This window comes from Fundulus heteroclitus, chromosome 5 (genome assembly GCF_011125445.2).
Source record: "Fundulus heteroclitus isolate FHET01 chromosome 5, MU-UCD_Fhet_4.1, whole genome shotgun sequence".
NCBI lineage: Eukaryota > Metazoa > Chordata > Actinopteri > Cyprinodontiformes > Fundulidae > Fundulus > Fundulus heteroclitus.
The window spans coordinates 7,006,005-7,022,743 of NC_046365.1; the positions used below are offsets into that span (position 1 = coordinate 7,006,005).

The following is a 16,739-nucleotide window of genomic DNA, read 5'->3' on the forward strand; positions in this document are numbered from 1 at the left end:
ACAGAGTTATTAGGAGGCAAAACCTGAGATTTAATTATTTTTTTTCTAAAGTCAAGATTTTTAAAACTGTTTGTTGACTGAATATTATGAGATCATTAAAAACAATGACAGACGCCCACTTTAGTTTTTTTTTTCTCTATACCAAAAGAACAATGAAGCTGTTCGAGAAGGTTAAAAAACACTTTTTGTGTGTTTTTCCACATCAGTTTCGCTTTGTCCTGACTCGCCTTTCACAACAAAAGCAAGCGCCAAAGGTTAAAGGACTGGGTGGGAAAAGCAGATGCAGACAAAAAAAATAAGTAACATTTTTTTGGAAGAAATCCTTCAGATCTTTTGCTAGCTCTGCTTTAGCTCTGCTTTAAACCTACGAGGCTGGACTTTTCAAGCTTCCAGTTGGAAATGCAACAAAGGCTCCAACTGAAGTCAGAATTTGGGCTGAAAAAGTTGGAGGTCACAGAGCAGTCGATATTTACACATTTAAAGCTGTTAAATATGCAGGAATGGTATATATTTTTTTATAAAATAGTCAGAATAGATCTGGGAATGACAGCACAGCTGAGTTTGGTACATTTTAGCAGCAAGCTGGAAACTAGTGGGTTTTGCCTGTTGTTGTGGTGCTAACTGCTAGTAATTATACAAGTCATTAACTAACAATTTATCTCCATTTTATGGCTTCAAACACAGAGAGAACCTGATCACAAACAGACCTGTGAATTCCACAGGTTTATTAAGAATAAAAAATGTAATAATATATTAATAATAATAATAATACATTTCTTTTTAACCTGCAACTTTTTACATACCTTACAGACATACTGAAACTCCATCTTCACAGTTGGAATTACATTTTCTGACTGAGAACTCGGTTAATCTGACTTCAGATCAGAAAACAACGCACGGTATGTACTGCTGTCAGTTTATATCTCAGGGACACATGGTGCATAGCGCTGTACAAACCCAATTTGTTAGAATGTTCTTTTACTATTTGAACACACAAAACTGAGGCAAATACACTGTTATTGTCTTGCAATAACAATAGTAGTTAGTGCTACAACAATGAGTGAAGCCCACAGTTTTCTAAGTTGCAACCAAATGCACTCAGCTCAGATATGATAACATTCCCAGATCCAATCTCCGAGTTCTGAGACAAATCGAAAGTCAGTCATGATCAGCATCTTCTATCTCCGAGTTTTTGATGTAGTTGACTTTGACATCATCGCCTCCTCCTGGTGCAACATTTTCACAAACAATAGAAAGAAAAAATCTTTTTGGGTGTAAGAAACTTGAAATAAAACATAAAAACTTAATTGGAAAATGGAAACAGATCAAAAGTAGAGGCAACCTTATGTTTCTGCTGATGTTTAACGTGAAAATGGTTCTTAATCTGCATGATTCAAGGTTTTATTGTTCCTTTAAAAATTGAACTACGTGACTGATTACGTTATAGGAATTCAGTCATGTAGCCCAAAGCTGTTTCCAGCCATTCGCCTTTTACTTCGCTTTGCGGAACATTTGTCCAAACATAAGTCATCCATATCACACGAGATAGTTTGTGTTTTGACTGATATGGCGTAATTAAGACGCACAAATGTGGAAAAAAATAAATAAAGTGAAACATGTGCATGCGGCGGTGCCGGAACGAGAGGGAGATGTCGAAGTTGAGGAGATCGGAGATGTGAGACGGCGGTATGTTGCGTCTCCGGAGACTCCCACCTCATCATGTAAGCATCAGGCAGCAATTTAGACTAAGAAAACCTCTTCCTTTACTGTCAGGGAAAGGGTGTAGACTCGGAGACATTTGTGCTGCATGCCACTCCAACTAGTCATAAAGGAAGCTGACGGTCGGCCGGTGCCAAGTTTCCTGATTCAGTTTTGGCCAAACTGTAGCATCTCAAGTCAATGATGAATAACCTAAATTCACAAGAGATATGACTCAATCTTTAGCTACAGCTGAAAGGAAACATGCTATCTATTTCTGGAAAGATGAGTAACTACTTACTGGTTTTTCGCGTAAACAACCTTTCGGTTCAGGATATTATTATGCTGTGTCTAACAACATAATTCTCAGTTTCCGATTACAACTCTTCTCTTTTACACATGACGGCTTCTGGCTCAGGATCTGCCGTCTGAAGATGTGTTCGGGACCTCGACTGAAATAAATGAGACGGAGGCGCAGTCTCCGAAGAACAGTCTGTTTCTACTCCGAACAGTCACTGAATGTGAATTAACAAAATAATGAGCTGGTTTCTTTTGCTGCGAAAGAAGTCAATTATGCCTTTCCCTAATTATATTTGCTGCAAGTGCAACTTAAAGCCAGCTGGCTTCTTTGGCCTGGGGACTTGTTACACATGACGCTGTTGCAAACAAAAACAACTGATTATTCGCGAGACATTTTTATATGCACACAGAAACAGCTAATGGGCAGCTGAAACCAAAGTGCCAATATTAACTAAATATTGTGAATGACAACCAGTTTTAGAGTTATGAACAAGACTGGGAATGTATTTTAAATTCCAGAAGAAACTTGAAAAAGTGTTCCGTCTAGTTTGTTATGAGTCTGGGTCAATTTGACCTTTTGCAGATTCGAAGCCCAATTTCATATACAGGCATCACCAGTTTATCAATTTCTATTTCCAGTTACTCATACAGAAACCATTTTTGTGTCCTTGTGCTAAGCCGTTGCGTATCGGTTTATTTTTCTTTGTGGTCAAGTGGTTTTGGCGAACTATACAGATGCAGTTGTAAAGATACTTAGAACTTGAGGAATATTACATTCTGTTCTGGTTTGCTGAAACCTACAAAGTCTTTCAGTGAGAGACAAAAAAAAAGCTACATGTGTGAAACCTGTCTCTTTTAAGGCATGGGAGCCATTAAGCACACACACACACACACCAACGAGAGACAGATGTTGCTCCCGCATGACGTCACGAACTGCCTCATGTTGCCGGATCTGTGAGTAAGCTCAGCGGCATTTCATCTGTGTTCCAGCATCTTACAAGTTTTATATGACCTACCTGTCCATGTGGCCAATTATGCTCTTTGGGGAAAGCTATCTAACAGATATCTTTTTGCATATGCTGGCTATATCCAATGGTTTGTTTCTGGTCATATGAGTCCTTCGTTTTAATCTGTAATTTGTTTAGCAATTCCTATCTATCCAAAAAGATGTTGTTCTGCGTCTGCATTGGGGTCCTTTATCAATCTTTCATGATGTGTGTGTGTATATATATATATATATATATATATATATATATATATATATATTAGGGCTGGGCAAGTTAACGCGTTAATTTCGCGTTAACTCATTAGACTATCAACGGCGATATTTTCTTTAACGCGCATTAACGCATGTTGCTCACATGCTTTTATTTTGTGAAGGTCTGTTGCTGCGGTGTAGGGGTTTGAATCAGAACAGTAGGTGGCGATAATGCGCCAATAACCTCGCTGTCAGCCAAGCCTCGGATTCAAAGAAGAAGAAAGGTGCTGGCCGGAAAAAAACAAAGCAGACATGGGGAAGGGGGTTTTTCCCGCAGAAATTTGCTTAGGCGAGGCGGTGAGTTGGCGAACGGAACAAGTTTTGTGCGGAGCGGAGCGGAGTCTGCTTAGACACCGTCGGTGAAGTCGCTTCTCGTTTCAAAGTATCCATGTGTTTTTGCCTGTTTTTGCCTGCCATTCACTATATGCACGCGAGAAAGCAACAACAAAAAACCGCGTGTCAACGTCAAATAAACGCAAGCAACGCAAGCATATCGAGTTAGCAAGCATTTCAGTTTAAAGTTCTTCCAGCATGGAATATGACAGAAACAAGTTAGTTGTAACCACTGCCAAGTTAAATTTTGGTATTAAACATAAAATGGTAATGCTGCTCCCTGCTGTTACATCAGAAATTGCCTGTTTTTGGTTGATTTTTTCCCCATAAAGAGAATTCCCTTTCAGTGGCAATAAGTTTTAATTTATTATTATTGCTATTTTTTGTTTTACATGTTTAAGTTGAGCTTTACACTAAATATGTGTTACTGATAAGTGCTACAAATGTTACAACACTTTTGTTCATATGGCAGCAGAACCTTAAAATAAAAGTGCTCTTTACACTACTTTTGAATTCATTCTTGGAGTTTGTAAATACAATGCGATTAATCGCGATTAATCAGGCAAATTATGCGATTAATCGCGATTAAATATTTTAATCGTTGCCCAGCCCTAATATATATATATATATATATACATACATACACACACACACACACACACACACAGACAGAATTTACTCTCAACCTTCTCAAAGTGTTTATGTTGCATTAAGCAACAAATCTCCCCACACATTTCTGCGCCACTTGGGAGCCTGAATGCAGGGTGCTTAAATAACTTGCTAACACTTACTGCACTCCAGCCAATTCTTTGCGATATGCATATTGCTATCCATGACATTGGGATGACGATACATTTGCAACTTCAAAAGTATATGTCCAAAGGAGTGAGATTACAGTAAAAAGAAAAAGGAATTTTTGCTAAACAGCAAAGTAGTTATTTCAGAAAAACAGCTCACTGCATACCAGGAAAAAAAAACACTTTGCAAGCAGCAGCACCAACTATTATACAAGAAAGTTGCCAACATAATCTCCAGAAGCATTGCCAGAAATAACGTGGTTAAGAATGAATAAAACTGTTTTACAAAAGGTGCAAATGAAAAGGCCCTTTAGTCTCGTGAATTATTAAAACCCTACATGCTTTAAAAAGTCGGACCTTTCAGACAGCGATGCAGCTCATTTGCACAAGAACCCTATGGCCCAGCTCTTCCATGACAAATAACTGTTAATTAGCTGGTAATAAATTTCCAATTTAAAGTGATATGCTGTTGTGGATCGGCAGAAGCTCAAAAAACACATTTTTTTAAACAAAAGCACAATACAGTCCCATAAATTTTGTACCAAATGGTGCAGCTGTGTACTACGAACTAGATGGTTTCATCCTGCCCTCTCTACTCACGCACACATATCTTAACTGTCTTCATTAAAACCACAAGCTGTGTTGCTACCAAAGGATTCGCCTTGTCAGCCCAACAAACAATGCACATAATCAAAAAGTCCCCTTCAGTATCTGTGTGCAACCACTTGCATTTTCAATGTCAACTATAAAGCAATGTACCAGAAGAAAAGGCCATTTTGATGCAACCACAACAATGAAAGTTCATGTAACAGGACGATGCTTCCATCTTCTCCCCATGTCTAATGACCTGTGATGATTTCTGCTCCCATTTCCTCTATTAGAACCTGCAGCGTTGAGAACCCACCTCATTGAGTAGTTAGTGGACACTACATCAATGTCATCACAGAAGTATTTAGGAAGGGTACATTATAGAGATCCAAAGCCAGGCAAGTAGAAAATAGAAGAAATACATTTCATAGGAAAATCAAACAGACGACAAATGAGAAAATAAATTTGATAATTACATTATATACAAATCACTACTGAATTCAAAAGTCTAGTAGACATGAAAAAAAAAATCAAAGACAAAGCTGACATGTGGTAAATTGTTAGCTATTATTATTATTATATAAGATCTAATTATATATTAGATCTCAGGCTTATATTAGCCTCAAGTTCTGGAAAAACTCACAGCAAAACATAATAACCGTTGTAACTGATTTTTATTTTGTATATGAGCACGAGAGGCTATAGGTACTACCATAAGCAGGGTGTCAGTATTTAATAGACTAGAATGGCTGATATAAAACCACTGTTTTAGTAGGCGTCCTTCCCAGAGTGGGCAAAGGCTTAATTTCCAATGAGATAAACTAAATCTAAGACAGTGGGCTTAATTCTGTTTTGTTTTTTTTACTCGCCACGCCATCCTCTGAATTGCCTGTTTCAATGCTGGGGGTCTGGCTATAAGTGTTAGCAACTGGCCAGAGTGTGACTGGTTGCATATGGACGGTATCGTTCAGCTGCCAGTCCAAACACACAGATCCCTGGATGTAACTGGAACTTCACATAACAAACACAGACGCACTCAGCAGGATGATACAACTCAGAGCAATTATGGTATTTACTCAAATATGCAGTGTCTTGCAAAAGTGTCTTATTTTCTTTCCAAATCCTGGCTGCTTATTGTAAATAAACGCACCATTGAAATGTGAAGGGAGTGGGATCTTTACGGGTTTAGCTATATCATTGCCACAACTCTTACCCTTTAAAACACACAAGTGACAAAAATGGATACTTGAAATATACATTTACCAAAACCAAAAAAATAATTGTTAATCAACCAGTCTGACAACCAGACCAGTGATGCATGTGTCATTTGCAGCCATAATCCCAACCACTTTTGTGTCCAGAGAAAGTTTCACCTCCTTAACCTTATGCCAACATCCATCAATGGACTTGATGGATGCCTAAAAGATAAACGTCTAATAAATGACTTTTTCAGGGTGTTGAAACTTCGAGAAAGGGAATGTTTATTTAAGAAAACTAGCAATTAGGCTTTGTTCTAACCCAGTACAGCCTCCTTGTAAATTATGGAAAGCCACACCACCAGGGTTCTATAGATTGCCAAATATTGGGATTTCTTGCATAGAAGACACAATCCAAGCTTTTTCTTTCAATTAAGAGGAGTATAGTGCATGTTCCAGGATTTTTGCAGGTGTCTGCCCCCTCTGGCGACAAGTTGAAATGACACCAGTGTTGTGCACGCACATGGGAACAGAGGAAAAGCATCTGCCGCTGCGACTGCACAGGTCTTTTGTTTAGAGGCGTGATGTCTTCTGAGGTGAGATCCACTAGCTGGATTGTCATATGCTGGCAATTCCACATATCTGCTAGACATCTGCCTTGGTACGTCAGGATGGCCGAGTGGTTGAAGGCGACAGACTCAAGGCTGACCTCCTTATTTGCTCAAGAGGTTTCTGGTCTCCGAATGGAGGTGTGGGTTCAAATCCAACTCCTGACATACTTATGCCCATTTAGGCTTTATCTCCATAAGAAATTTTTGTGATCAAGAAGACATTTTAAAGATGTCAGGTAATGAATCATAATCATAAATTCCTTTACTGACACTTGGAGAATTTTGCTTGCACACACAGGAACATCTTTGATTCCGCTTTCCATTAGCTTATGGCAGACTGGTCTATGGAAACACATGGGCCAGGTTATTTTGGGCTGACATTTTTTTTAATAGCCAAGAGTCTGTGCAATCACTACAGGAAATGCAGAGGCAACGCTAATGCTAAAAGTATTAAGAATGCTAATCATGCTAATTGCTCATACAAAACTAATAAAGGCTTGGAGAAAATGCTCTTTAAGCATCTTGTATAGTTACAATAAATGCTTATTAAAGATTTTTCTCTTTAATATTACGTTAAGATGCTGCTATTTATTTTCAACAAATCCTATAAAAAGAATGAATATCTTGAGATATATTGCACTTTTTGAGATGTGCGATAAAATAAATCTCTAATTTGCATTATAAAAGACTAAATGTGATGAGCTTTAATTATTTTTAGTTTTTATTTGTACAGAAACCATCAACTTGGAGGTACTTTCAGTGATGTAGAGAGAGACAGCTGTGCCAAACAGGAGCGACTGATGTTTTTATTTTGCTAAAAACATTGTATTGTAATGACAGTAAAAATTTTTAATTTATTCAATGAGTAAGAAAAAAAAAATATTTAGCTGTTTTTATAATTCTTAAAGAGTAATAGTACTTGCAAAGGGCATGTCACAAGCGAAAAAAAATTCTGTGATAAGAAATAAAATCTCTCATTTCCGTCTCTCTGACTGGACTTTAATGCATCAATTCTAGCTAAAACTGGGCTGAAAGAGCAATGAATATTTCTTTTCTTTCCAAAGGGAAAGAAAAGACATGTATTGCTGCCAGATTCACCAGCATCCCTCATCCAATACAGCTGGGCTTCACTGAGCAAAAAAAGACGACGACCCTGAACTGAAGTTACTAGTGCATTACATACAAATAATATAAATCTAATGTACTCTGTCATCCTCAAAATAATAGCGGAAAAAAAATGGTACAATTCTAAAAGGCAATATGCAGTAGACCATATGCCATGAAATCTGAACATTTCCAGGCATTTTTACCGTTACCCTTTATATGGCCAGGTGCCACTGAACAATGTGTGTGTGATGAGCATGAGGGTGCCAGCAGCAGCAGCAGCAGTGTGAGGCAGGGACCACCCTGTCAATGGCACGGCAACTCCAGACCAGACCAGTCCCAGTTACACTTCATCACTAGCATCACACTTCATTAACAGAGAGATCAGGGAGGGCAGGGACATATAACATAAATGGGAATTAATGAAAGGGGATAAAAAATGAAGTGAATTTCTATGAATTTATATTTGGTACCCCTAAATTAATACTTTGTACCACCACCATTCAGTGAAATTACATCCATCTATAATTTAGTCTCTACATGTACCAAAGTAGAGACCCATTCTTTTCTGCAAAATAGCTCAAACTCAGCCACGCTATGAACAGCTTGATCTGAACCATTCACCTGCAGCTCTGGCTGTACATTTTGGTAATTCACTAAATATAGCTTGGGGGGGGGGGGGGGGGGGGGGGGGGGGTTGCATGGGCTACAAATTCCAAATTCCTCATTTCAAGCCATTCCTAAACCAGTCAAGACGTCAAGAGTATTTTACCTGGGCTGAGGAAAGAAAAATAACTGGACTGCTGCTCAATGGTCCGAAGTCCTGTTTTCAAAGCAAAGTAAATTCTGCATTTCATTTGGAAATCAAGAACTCGGTCTGGATGAAGAGTGGTGAGGCACAGAATCCACAAAGCCTGAAGTCCAGGATGACGTTTCCACAGTCAGTGATTGTTTGGGCTGCCATGTCATCTGCTGGTGTTGGTTCATTGGGTTTTCTGAAGTCCACAGTGAACACAGCATCTACCGGGACATTTTAGAGGCCTTCATGCTTCATTCTGCTGACAAACCTTATAGAGATAGTGACTTATTTTCCAGTAAGAATTGGTAGCAGCCCACGCTGTGAAAGGTACAAAAAGCTGGTTTAATGACCGTGGTGTTACTGTGCTTGATTGGACAGCAAACTGACCAGACCTGAACCCCACAGAAAATCTGTGGGCTGTTGTCAAGAGGAAGATAAGAGACACCAGAACCAACAATATAGATAACCTGAAGGCTACTATCAAAGCTACCTGGGCTTCCATTACACCTCAGGAGGACCACAAGCTGATTGCCTCCATGCAACGCCGCATTGAAGCAGTAATTAATGCAAGAGGAGCCCAAAGCACGTATAGAGTGCCCAGAAATTAACAGACTTTTCAGAAGCCTGACATTTGTGCGTAAAACATCCTTTATACCGAACTTAATTAATATTCTAAGTTTCTGAGATCCTGAGTTATGGGTTTTAATCATCTGTCAGACTTAATCATCAAAATTACAAGAATTAAAGTCTTGAAATATTTCACACTGTAATGAATCTTTATATGAGTTTCATAAGTGAGAAAAAATCTTTTCGCCATATTTGAATTTCTTGGAGACCAGTATATTAAAATATCAGAGAAAGAAACAATCTACTACACTACAAAGCGGCACACTCCACACACGTTTTTATTAAAAATAAATTGTTACTGCTCCAAATTACCTAAAAGTCTAGAAAAAAAAAACATTTGTTTTCAGGAATTTCTTACTCAAACTGAACAACTGCATTCTAATTGAAATGATCTGAGTCCAATAACGCAACGTCCCCTGTGGTGTGCGAGCTTCCCGGCAATAGGCTGACTGACTGAGGAGTTTTGGTGGGTCTTTGATCTTCTTGCCAGACGTGGTTTCACCCATAATGCGCTCACACGCATTAGGACACATATGCTCCTATGTACAGACGCTGAGAAAAAAAACACATACACTCACCCACCCTGGGCTATGAGCAGTACGCAGAGGAATAGAGTCTAATTGGACATTAGAATAAAGGAAGGTAGACAACTGACAAGATCGGACATGTTTCCAACAAGCATTTGTCTTCTACAGGAAGAATGAACATTTACAGAGTTAACTCATTCAGTGGCTCAAAGGGAAGAAATGTGATCAGCAGTGCTGAGTGGCTCTGGCTTAATTTACACCTACAACAATCGTACTATGTTTTATTCATGCACTGCTATTTCCTCCCAATCTAATTCCTTTTACACAACCATGTGTTGAAATGTTGCAAATTAGTTTATTCCTCTTTATAATTTAGTATTTTGATGAATTCTGGAGGTGCATATTCATAAAACTACCCAAATGTAACCGTATTTCTTTCTGTAGACTTTATTTCCAGTTGCTATAGTGTTGATTCTAACTTGGGCCTGCTGACTTTTCGAAAAATGGGGGTGGAAGAGCCCAGATTAAAAAAAAGGAAAAAACTATGAATGACCTCCTGCTGACACGACTTTCTGATGTCACATACTGTGACAGTTCTGTGAAAACAGCTGACATGCAAGAGTATTACTCTTAGAAACCAGAGGTGACAAGATCAAATCCCTGGAAATACTCTTCCACTTTGGAGGATTGGAACCAAGTTGCAGGGGCGCTTGTGTCCTATTAAGGCTAAGAGTTTCCGGTTTCGAAGGCAAGACTTCCCCTCTGGGTCCTTGAGCAAGATCTTTACCCCAAGAATGGGAAAGTATAGCAACTTAAATCATCCCAGTGTGAAGGTCTACTTAAAACTTTTTTATTCAGGACTGATGTATAGCAACCACTTGTACTGCCCACCGGTGGGCTCATGTGTGATTCCTCTCAAACAAAAAAATGTATGACCCGCTTTTCTCCTAGGTGTAACAATAACTACTTAGGTAGATAAGATGAGCATCACTTAGACACCGCTTTGGGCTGATGGACATTATTAGATAACACATCAAAGGCCTACTTTGGACTGGTGTGGTTCAAACAACCGTAGTGGTGCACACATGATAGATTAGACCCAGTTAACTATTAAAGCCATAAAAAAAAAAAAGGAAATTGGGGTCTCCTTGTTTTATTTGTGGAGCAAAATTCTCTTTCTCAGGATTGTGGTTCCGGTGTTGGAACAAGCCGTCCTTCAAGATAAGAGATCAAATGAAGAGCATGCAAAGCATTGCTCACATGAAAGGCTTTCATTGTTGCTTTTAAAGAAGAGTGGGATCTATACTTTATTTTATTTTCTAAGATGCCAAACTTAGAATGTGACAGACGTTTCAGAGATTACTCCCCCTCTAACATCTGCTTGTTGTCTAATCCAAATAAAACTCTGATTATGCTATGTCTACAAATAGCTGGTAGGAACAGTTTGGTTATTTGTGTGCTTGTTTTAATCTGTGGTACTTAGGGTGTCTTAAAGCTGCACCTCTATGAATTACTCAGCCGCCGACTGTTGTTTTACATTCTAATTAGGGCCACTTTCTCTCTGGTAAATTTGTATTAGACCCAAACTGGATGTTCCTATTAAGAAGCATATATAGAACATCACTCTCGCTGTGGCAGTCAAAACCTAGTTTTATCCCATCTTCCCATTCAGGTGTTCTGAGGAGTGCCTTGTAAAAGTGTACATACCGCTTAAGATTTCCTCACATTTTGTCTAATGCAACCAAACATTTTAATGTATTTAACTGGGATTCGATGTGATAGAGCAACCCAAAACTGTGAACCTGCTCTGTGTCTCTACTAGCTCTGCACATTTAAAGAAGAAGTTTTGCCCATTCTTTGTTGAAAAAAGTCAAAGTTCAGTCAGCCTGGTTTGAGCGAGTCTACGACAAGCATTGTTTTAAGTCTCGCCAAAGTTTGTCAACTTGATTCAAATCTGAACTATTCTGAAGCGTACATATATGCTTTGATCTAAACCAGCGCCATTAAAAGTGCAAGCAGGGGACCATTTGGGCCCTTGGAATAATTTTGTGTGCCCCTGCATGCTTGCAGGGGCACGTTGATACAGACGGACAAACATTTTTGGGACAGATTTTTACTAACAATTTAAAATCTTCTTACAGTTGAAAATGTAACAATTGTAGTGTTATTGTAGTGTTTTCATTCAATAACAGGTAGGGCCATCAGCATCAAGCAAATGTAGTATTAATAAAAACATTTCACATTTTTGAGGCCACAAGAACTTTCAATTTAACTATTTTGGTTATTACTGACCATGTGTTTGACTTTATATTTCATTTATATTTAATATTAAGTGGGACAACAAGCATATTGAATTTAGTGTTATTTTATCTTTTTTACTCAAATCATGGCCCAAAAGCACTTTTTAACTATTTTCCCAGCCAGCATAATAAAAGTTTTAAGCATCCCTGGTTTGGTGAATGTTTAACATTTGTGCCAAACCTTTTCCATATTCCGATGATAGATTGAAGAGCCTCACCTGGAGATGTTCGCACTTTACCCTGCTGTCAACAACTCAACAACATGCTCCCAGGCCCGTTTGCTGTGTACCTTGTTCTTCATGATATTAATTGCTCACAAATGCTCTCTAACAATCTTCTGAGACCTTCAAAGAAGAACTGTATACTTAGATTAAATTGTAAACACATGGACTCTAATGGTCAGAAAATCCAGAGATCCACGACCCGACAAACTTACCTGACTCTGCCAGATAGATTTGCTCTGCATATCCATCTGGAAACTTTCCGTTGAAGTAATTTTGGGAAGGGGCGAAAATACTGGTTATCTGATTGGCCTATGTTGGTGATAGACGGGCCAAATAAACCAATCAGATTCGTCGTCGCTCGTAACAGAGCGACGACGAAAACACAACCACAAGCCAAGCTACTCTTGCTGCTGCAGGTAAAGGCTCGTTAGCTCAGCAAAGAAATACTCTGTAATGCCGATAAAACTTGCTCGATAGCCGCGCTAACGCTAGTTTCATCGGCTGAAGCCGCCATGTTCCTTAGACTGAACTGCCGCACTTCTCGTTGCGTCACACCTCAACCCGCCTCATAGCCAACGCTGATTGGACGTTCGTTTGGTGAACGGCTCCAAATTTTCTTTAACGGAGAGTAGCCCGACTGATCTGCGAGTGAAACCTTGAAAGCTCGCAAGATCAGGATGGTCTCACGAGGCTACCGACAAACACCAGACCCATGTGGCAAGGCGTCCAGACCATCACAGACTACAAGGCTGCTCCTTTACCCTGTGAGGACAACACCGACGTTCTCCACACACACAATAATTACTTTGGTCGGTTTGAAGGTCTCAACAACACTCCGTGAGGAGATCCACACCTCGCCCAGATGAGCAGGCACTCAGACTTGAGACAGCTGATGTCCGAAGAACGTTGAGAAGACTGAATGCACGGAAAGCAGGGGGATGATTGGTGCCTCGTAGCACTCAATCCGATCATAATGAAATCCTTTGAGAAGCTGGTGAAGCACCACATCCTCTCCGACCTCAGCCCCTATTTTGATCCGCTCTATTTTGCTTACTACTCAACACAGGATGGCAAATTTGCCAAAATCCTGGGGGTGCAGATCACAGAAATCTTGACTTGGTTGCTCCACACTTCTGCTCTTGTGAAGAGAGAACAGCAGCATCTACACTCTCTGCATTAGATGAGAAGAGCAACCAACTACCTTCCTTCCTCACCACTTTCTACAGAGGGACAATATAATGTACTGACCAGCTGCATTGCTGTCTGGTTTCTGGCCTGCAATGCCTCACACTGGAAACGTGTAGAGAGTGGTGAGGATGGTGGAGTGAGTAATTGGGGCAGCGTTTCCCTCCATCCATGACATCGCTCGCGGACGCTGCCTGGGCAGGGCTCAAACAACCATAAAAGACCCGTCCCACCCCCATCATGGACGGTTCACTCTGCTGCCTTATGGCAAGAGGTTCAACAGCTTCAAATCCAGAAGAACCAGATTCACATACACAGCTTTACTCCACACGTCATGAGACTGCTAAAGTCCCAATAATCCCTCCTCCCATACATACAAAACTACTGTAGTCCATTCACATGGTCACTGTCAACTGTATTGCACTGAGTAATTATAGTAGCTGTATTAGGGTTGTCCAGTGTACCGGTACTAATTTGGTACTGCTGCATTTTAAACCTTAGATGAGCAAGGAGTGCCAACTCAGTCACTTAGTTGTTAGATTTAACGCGTTTTCAGATCCTCAGTAAAATACGTTCCTCATTTTTATTCGAAAAGCCAAGACTTCTTGAAGCCTCTTGGGATTTCATTAAGCCCAATATCTTTTCTTTTAGTTATACAGGCCTGTTATTTGTTTTGTTTTTTTTCTTCGGGTTTACTTTTTAAAATGGACATAATAAACAAGCTTCTCAGAGATAAAAAAAAATATATCTCAAGCATTTTAATTATTTTTCCCACTTTCTAAATAAATACGGTTTTTGAATTGAATCTTTACATGCCGACATTAGTTTTTGAAAATACCATTCAAAATCTAATCTTGATAATCTTATTTTTAAATCCAACACTGTGGGGATCTTGAGATTATTGTCCAGATAGATTGAGTCTTAACCAAAAATGACAATCATTGGGGTTTCTCTAAAAATAAACAGGTACACTGAATCAACTGAAAATAAGTTTTTAAAAAAGCAACCAATATTGAAATAAAGTTTTCAAAACTATTGCTTATTCTAGGAATGCTGGAGGATGGATGGATGGATGGATGGATGGATGGATGGATGGATGGATGGATGGATGGATGGATGGATGGATGGATGGATGGATGGATGGATGGATGGATGGATGGATGGATGGATGGATGGATGGATGGATGCTTATTCTAGCTAATTTGAAAGGATGAATAGGGTGGCTCAAGACTTTTGCACAGTACCATGATCCATTTGCACCCTCTCACATATAAAAGCATAAAAATATCCAGCAGATGAAGGTGCAATCTCCCCATCTCGGAATGGAAACCCAGTGCTAAAATGGTTGGGGCAGACTAAGTCGTTCCACTCATTATGTGGGATGACCCAAGGTTCCTTGAGGCTGAAAAGAAAGCAAATCAGCCCTCTGCTCGTCGGCGCTTTGAAGACAGCTTCCAAACCAGAGCGGTTGCCGATTAAATAAACAGAGAGGGGGATTTGTACCCGCTGTCACTTGAATTGGCCAGAAAAGACGTGCCACACCATGGCGCAGTCAGTTGAAGGTACGGTTAAATGGAAGGGAATCCTTAGCTCTGAGCCAACAGGGCTGGCAGCTGAAACCGCAGAGATTCCCAAACAGCAATAACACCAACACATGTGGCTAATGTGTTCTCTCCACAAAATCGGCCACAAATGCTGTCTAGGGATAGGTTACAGAGCAATAATCTTCTATTGTTGGTAAATGTGCACATACCACACACACAACAGGAAAATCTCTCAGCACAAAAGAGCCGCATCATGCTGCAGCAAAAAACTGCTTGCTCTAATCTCACAGCTTCTTCATGTCTCTTGAATTGAGGAATTTTCTGACAACTAAGGATGGTAATGTTCATACAAAAGTTATGCTCTTTATATGACCAACCTTTTAATGTACGCCGCAAGTGACAGCGAGAGAGAGATAGACTATAAGTTCCTGCTTTATTATTCTATTACAGCAAATGCATTTTATAAATACTACTTATAAGGAAAAGGGACACAGATTAGCCACACAGATTAGCATATCTACTGGAAAGCAAAGATCAAAAATGTGTGACCAGTTTCTAATCTCTGATATTTGAAAAGCCTTAACCGATATTCATTTTAATCTATTAATTACACTGAATATGGAGGCAATGCCACACCACTATGTGACATGAATATTTTAAAATGAACACAAAATGAATGAGTTGAAATCTTAAAATGGCTTTAGCATCTTTTAATGGTAATTAGCGGGAACTGCACGACACAGAGGAAGGATTTAGTACGGGTGGTGAGGACGCCACAGGGGATCCCATCTACGAGATCTAAAACATAAACGGATCTTAGCCTAAATAAGACTGTTCAGTTTGTAATGTAGTTTGCAATCTCCCGACATTTTGACTGAATTCACAGATTTTGCCCTTGCCCTTCGATGATTATTTGGACGGGTAAAAGATTGATAAAGCACAAAGAACATTTTAACGGATAACTGACAGAGCTTTCCTTCTTAAAAAAAAATGGTAATGCTGTATATGACTAAATACTGAGGAGAATACGAGCACACGATAAAAGTGCTTGTCTCCAAGAATTGTCTCATCTTCTTTTCAGATAATGGTGGGGTAGAGGCTCCTTAACAATTGATGGTTTGTGAAAAATCTTGCATCTGCCAGCAAATTGTGAAGGATGGACGGACCTGGGAGTAGAAGAAAAACAACCCCACCCACTCTCATGACATGCTTTCTGGTGGACATGTGGAAAAGGGTCTGCTGATGAACTAAGGACTGACCACACCCTAAATCATTCATCAGACATACCCTACACTATATTAGGCTTGTAATTTGTGGATCAAAGTATGTTTGTGCAGAAAGAGAATAAAACTAACATCCAAAGAGAGTTTAAGGGCACAAAGGCATTTTAGTTTATGCTTTCCTGCTTATTTTTTTTATCCTGTTTATTTTTTTTCCCTTTTAGACTGATGGTGTCAAGTTTGAAGAAAGCCCCTCTACCAAAAGAAAGATGAGGATCATCATTACCCGAGTTTCTTTTTCACCAAACTGGAATTGCTTAAAGAACCCAATAAGAAAGCCGCAGCTTCAATCCTCCCTCCAGGAACAAAAGACGGGCTGACAGAAGGTTTGATAAATGAAGGGCCTTGAGACAACTTTCTTTATTCAA

General features: G+C 39.5%; 1 protein-coding gene and 1 non-coding gene across 2 annotated transcripts in view; one reads left to right on the forward strand and one right to left on the reverse strand.

Moving 5' to 3' along the window:
- Positions 1 to 16,739, reverse strand: part of stx8 (syntaxin 8) — a 50,257-nt gene that overhangs the window by 17,011 nt on the left and 16,507 nt on the right. The window lies entirely within an intron of this gene.
- On the forward strand, positions 6,836 to 6,946 carry trnal-caa. Its single transcript has 2 exons — positions 6,836 to 6,873; positions 6,901 to 6,946. It is a non-coding gene; the product is annotated as a tRNA-Leu (tRNA).